At 32.7% G+C, this 6692-nt stretch overlaps 1 pseudogene; it reads left to right on the plus strand.

Annotated features, from left to right (window-relative positions):
* Positions 1 to 3626: 3626 nt before the first annotated feature.
* LOC130945808 (uncharacterized) lies at positions 3627 to 5882 on the plus strand (annotated as a pseudogene).
* Positions 5883 to 6692: the final 810 nt, after the last annotated feature.

A 6692-nucleotide genomic window follows, 5' to 3' on the forward strand; every position in this document is an offset into this window, starting at 1 on the left:
GAACAAGGGTGTCACAAACAGCTAGCCTCTGATATAATCCGTTTTTTAGGAGTAAAAGAGCTGTCATTAATGCTAGGAACAAACCTTCTCTTTTAAAGCAAAATCATTAATGAAAAAGGTTTTCAAAAATTAGTTTAAATTTTTTAAAACATGAAAATTGAAAATACAAGTCACCAGGAATGACAAAAGATTAAAATTGACATGACTTGAAATGGAGTAAAGTGATGGCATGTTGACAAATTAATTTCAAAAATTAACAGATTTTTATGATTTAAAGATAATGAGCCCATATCATGTGAACTAAGTTTGTCTTACATAGGCCCAAAAGGTGGTTACAGCATGCTGGACAATAAGGCACAGTTCTTCATTTTTAATCCACAAATTTTCTAGGTTTTATACAAGTCTTCCTTTGAAGAGTTCATCACTTGCCCATATTTGTCTCCCTACTGCCTACGAGACAAAAACAAACAGAGGCATGAAATTCACAGTTTTTCAATAGAACTTAAATCTATCATTCCTAAACTATTTTTTAATGAACAAAATCTGTCTTCACACAGAGGTTTAGTGAAAATGTCAGCAAGTTACTCTTCAGATTTTACAAATTGGATATCAATAGTACCCTTTTGCACATGTTTCCTAATAAAGTGATATCTCACTTCAATGTGCTTTGTTCTAGAGTGCAATACAGGATTTTTTGAAATATTTATTGCACTCATATTATCACAAAACAAAGGTATATTATTGATTTTCAATTTGTAATATTCCAATTGAGTTTTAAGACATAAAAGTTGAGAGCAAAAAGCAGCCACAAATATGTATTCGGCTTCAGCCGTAGATAAAGCAACAGTTGCTTGCTTTTTGCTTGACCACATGTTAAGTGAACTTCCAAGAAAGCAACACATTCTAGACGTGCTTCTTCTATCCACTCGGTCTCCCGCATAATCTGCATCACAAAACCCTACTGTACAAAACTCGTCAGATTTAGGATACCATAAGCCAAGATTACATGTGCCTTTAATGTATCTAATGATTCTTTTGACAGCTGAAAGATGGGATTCTTTTGGATGAGATTGAAATCTAGAACACACACCCACACTTTAAACAATATCCGGCCTAGAGGATGTAAGATACATAAGTGAATCTATCATTCCTCTATACCGTGTTTTATCCACATCTTTACCACTTTCATCTTTGTCAAGTTTAGTGTTTGGATGCATAGGAGTTTCCATTGGTTTGGAGTTTTCTAGACCAAATTTATTGATTAACTCTTTGGCATATTTTTCTTGGTAAATAAAGATACTACTAGGAGTTCATTTGATTTGAAGACTAAGAAAGGAAGTTAATTCTCCCATCAAACTCATTTCAAACTCACTAGTCATTAGTTTTCCAAACTCTTCACGCAAAGATTCATTGGCCGATCCAAACAAAATATCATCCACATAAACTTGAACAAGTAAAATATCATCATTAGATTCTTTTATAAACAAAGTAGTATCGGTGGTACCCCTTTGAAAATTATTTTTCAACAAGAAGGTACTAAACCTTTCATACCAAGCTCTAAAATTTTGCCTAAGACCATAAAGGGCCTTTGAAAGTTTAAAAACATGATTTGAAAAATCTTTGCTTTCAAAACCGGAGAGTTGTTCCACAAATACTTCCCTATCTATAAAACCATTAAGAAAAGCACATTTGACATCCATTTGAAACATTTTAAAGCCCTTGTGGGCAACATAGGCAAGAAGCAACCTAATTGCTTCCATTCTTGCTACCGGAGCAAATGACTCATCAAAATCAATATTTTCCTCTTGATTGTAACCTTGGGCCACTAGTCTAGCCTTGTTACGAACAACACTACCATCCTCACCCAATTTATTTTTGAAAATCCATTTTGTACCGGTTACCTTTTTACCATATGGATTCGGTACAAGGGTCCAAACCTTAATCTTATCAAATTGTGATAGCTCTTCTTCCATGGATTTAACCCATGATGGGTCTTCAAGAACTTGCTTCACATTAAGAGGTTTCAATTGGGACAAGAAGGCCACATTGCTTGATTCCATTTGCTTCTTGCTTGAGGATCTAGTGGTTATGCCTTGTGAAGGATCTCCAATGATGAATTCATGAGGGTAATCCTTCAGAAATTTCCATTCATGTGGCCTTTGAGGAAAGATTCTACCTTGACGAGTTTTAGTAGGCAACTCTGTTCTGGATTCTCTAGCTTGTTCAGGAGACAAAACAGAAATGTCTCCTTCATTCTGAAGAGAAGTTTTGGGATAGATAGATTCAACAACTGGAATAGATTTGGGATTTTTTTGATTGACTTGTTGGTTCACATCAGTTTCACTACCTGCATCATCATCTAACACAACACTTGGATCAAATTTTCCAAGATTTTCTTTATTGTTAAGTACAAAACATTTGCATCCAAAAATATGGAAATACTTAAGATTAGGTGGGGTTCCTTTCCAAAGCTCATATGGAGTTTTCTTAAATCTTTTCTAATGATGGTTCTATTTAAAATATAACAAGTTGTATTTACAGCTTCAGCCCACAAAAACTTTGGAATATCATTTTCACAAAGCATTTCCCTGGTCATTTCTTGAAGGCTTCTATTCCTTCTTTCAACAACCATTTTGTTGAGGTGTTTTTAGGCATGAAAAGTTATGTGTTATTCCAAATTCATCACAAAATTTGATAAAATTTTGATTTTCAAACTCCTTTCCATGATCACTTCTCAAGTGGGCAATTTTTAAATCTTTTTCATTTTGGATCTTTTTGCAAAGAGAGGAGAAAGCATAGAACGCAACATTTTTGTGAGCTAATATAAGAAAAGAACCCAACTAAATCTAGAGTAATCATCCACCATAGCGGGGACAAATAAATATTATTATTATATACTACTCAATAAAATTCCAAATTGTAGTGGGACGGTTACCCCCACACCCACACAGGCACGGACCCATTGTCATGAATGGGGGAGGAGGGCACTTGCCCCAGTGACATTTGATAATTTTAAACAAAAAAAATGTATATATATATATATATATATATATATATATATATATAATATGCCCCCACTTTAAATTTTAAATGACCTCACTACAAATAAATTAAGCCCAATTATTAAAAGTCTAAGCCCATTTTATCTTTTTATGATTTTGACTATTAGTTAACCTAATTAAATTTAGTCTTCTATTTTTAAATCCTAACCGTCACTCATTTATTCTCTTAAATCCTTTTCTTAGTTTCATATTTTCAATCTTCTTTTTCTATTCCTTGTCTAGTGGTCATCTTCTCTTCATCAAAAGATAAATTTTAAATTCTCTATTTTGTTTTGTATAGCTCTCTATGACTCTATGTATCTTTTAATTTCATTGTTTCTCTTTTTGATATTTTCAATTGCAAATTTTAATTCAAACAATTATAGTTTAGGTATTAATCTATTTTTTTATTCTCTTCATAAATTTATATATTTTATTTTATTCTCAATTTAGTGATCCTTATTATTTATTTGTTTATCTTTCATTCTATTCTATTATATGTAATTATATTGCTTATAAATTTTTAAAGTGAATTGATCAATTTACTAATTTAGAATATATATATTTTTATTTTTAGAAATAGTAATGGAAAAATATTTCAAAAAAAAGCTACCACTAGAATCTGAAATCACTCCATTAGTCTCTTCTAATAAAAAGAAGTTCTTAAAATTCAATGTGGAAAGTCTGGTAGCTGATCCTGGACAACGACCCAAAATTTCAAATTATGATCCAAATGACAGAGATGAAGTTAGACGAGCTTATTTGCAAAAAGGTCCTTGTCAACCAAGAGAACATGATTTTCCACAAACATATTTTGGAACTTCTCTCTGTAGATTTAATGCTGATTGGTTTGATGAATTTGGCAATTGGTTGGAATATAGTATTTCAAAAGATGCTGTCTTTTGTCTCTGTTGCTATCTTATGAAACCTGATAGTGTGAGTGGTGATACTTTTGTAAAAGAGGGCTTTTCAAATTGGAAAAAGAAGGAGCGATTACAAACACATGTTGGAAATCATGATAGTGCTCATAATCAAGCTTGAAGAAAATGCGAAGCACTCATGAAGCAAAAGCAACATGTTGAAGTTGTTTTTCAAAAGCATTCAGACCAAGCTAAAAGAGATTACCGAACTCACTTAACAGCAACAATTGAGTGCATTAGGTTCTTATTGCGACAAGGATTGGCCTTTCGTGGTGATGATGAATCGCACAATTCAAATAATCAAGGTAATTTTTTGGAGCTTCTTGACTTTCTTGCTCAACATAATACAGAGATTGATCGTGTTTTCAAAAATGCTCGTGGAAACCTTAAACTAGTAGCACCTAAAATTCAAAAAGATATTGTTAAAGCTGCTGCAAGTGAAACTATTAAAGTTATTATTGATGATCTTGGAGAAGATTTATTTGCTGTTTTAGTTGATGAAGCTCGAGACATTTCTGTTAAAGAGCAAATGGCTGTTTGTTTGCGGTATATGAACAAAGAAGGGATTGTAATGGAGCGATTTCTTGGCCTTGTCCATGTTTTTAGCACAAATGCATTGTCGTTAAAAGTAGCTTTGGAATATTTATTAGCAAAGCATAATTTAAGTTTAGCAAGAATACGTGGACAAGGTTATGATGGAGCTACTAATATGCAGGGAGAATTTAATGGCTTAAAAAATTTGATCTTGAAAGAAAATTCTTGTGCTTTTTATGTTTATTGTTTTGCTCACCAACTTCAATTAGCACTTGTGGTTGTTGCAAAGAAACAGGTCGAAATTACACTACTTTTTAATTTACTTGCTAGTTTGTGCAATATTGTTGGAGCTTCTTGTAAACGTAAAGACATGCTTCGTGAAAGTCAAATGCAAAAGACAATTGTTGCATTACAAAATGGAGATGTTTCTAGTGGGCGTGGCTTAAATCAAGAAACAACATTGAAAAAGGTAGGTGATACTCGATGGGGCTTACATTATGGTACAATACTTAGCTTGATTTCTATTTTTTCTTCCGTGGTAGAAGTTCTTGAAGTCATTGAGGAAGATGGAAATAATCCTGAACAAAGAGGTGAAGCATGCCAATTATTGAATCATATTCAATCTTTTGAATTTGTATTCAATTTACATTTGATGAAAAGTATATTAGGAGTTACTAATGAGTTGTCTCAAGCTCTACAAAGAAGTGATCAAGACATTATAAATGCTATGACATTGGTTAAAGTGTCCAAGCAAAGATTGCAAAGTATAAGAGACGATGGTTGGTCCTCTTTGCTCAATGAAGTTTCACTATTTTGTGATAGTCACAATATTCTTGCTCCAAATATGAATGATATATTTGTAACACAAGGAAGATCAAGGTGCAAAATTCAAAAGGTCTCAAACTTGCATCATTTTCAAGTTGAATTATTTTATCAAGTGATTGATAGACAACTTCAAGAGCTTAACAATCATTTTACAGAGGTAAATACCGAGCTACTTTTTTTTATAGCTTATTTGAATCCAAGTGACTCATTTTTTGCATTTGATAAGGAGAAGTTACTTTGTTTAGCTGAATTTTATCCACATGAATTCTTTTCTACTCAACTTTTGGTATTTGATAGTCAACTTGAGAATTTTATATTGGATATGCGTCTTGATGATCAATTCTCAAATATAAATGGAATAAGTGGATTATCTCAAAAGTTAGTTGAGACAAAAAAGCATATTGTTTATCCATTGGTATTTCTTCTGTTGAAATTAGCTTTGATTCTACCTGTGGCAACGGCATCAGTTGAGAGAACATTTTCTGCAATGAATATCATAAAGAGTCGACTTCGTAATCGAATGGGAGATGAGTGGTTGAATGATTGTTGGTTACATATATAGAAAGAGAGACATTCAATCAAGTTGATAATGAAACAATTATTCAACATTTTCAAAATATGAAAACAAGAAGAGAAGTACCTTCAAGATTTGAAGCGAAGAAAGTTAGCAACTAATGTAATTTTTGGTTTTTTTGCATTCGAATAATTAATGTGCACTTTTATATTTTTAAATTTAAATTAATATATATTTTGGTACTAATGTGTATTATTTTTGTCCCCCCAACATAAATTTTCTGGGTTCGTCACTGCACCCACATGAGTGGATCCGTCCCTGACCATACTAGATATATATTAGAATGAGTTATTGACAAATGAATTTTTGCCGGTATAGAAATTATCAAGTGATCAATCGTAGTATAGTCTAAACCGACGCAAAATCCATCATCAAACAAATCTACAATCTATATCCGAGAGTACTAGTCTCCCGAGTCGTTCTCCCTTGGAATTGCCAAAGTGTGCATCTTATTGATTTGGTAAGCCTTGTTGGAATTCTTTGAAAGGTTTAGCAAAGTGATGAGAAACAAACAATCAATTATCAAAAGACTTGGCTTAGGGTTGGCATTAGAAGTTCCATCCTTATAATCCATTCAATGTTGACAACAATTAGGCCTTGCTTCATTTAGTTATCCCCTAAATATAGAGGAAGTTCAAATGAACACAATCAACTTGAGTCACAAGTCCTAGCTTCACCTAATGGAAAACTAGCTTTAGTGCCCTCCAAGCCAACTAGCAATCCCTAATTCCAAATCAACTAGTGATACAACTATTCAACCTCTTCCAATGACCAAACCCTATGCCAAGTGTAAAAATT

This window comes from Arachis stenosperma, chromosome 8 (assembly GCF_014773155.1).
Source record: "Arachis stenosperma cultivar V10309 chromosome 8, arast.V10309.gnm1.PFL2, whole genome shotgun sequence".
Lineage (NCBI taxonomy): Eukaryota > Viridiplantae > Streptophyta > Magnoliopsida > Fabales > Fabaceae > Arachis > Arachis stenosperma.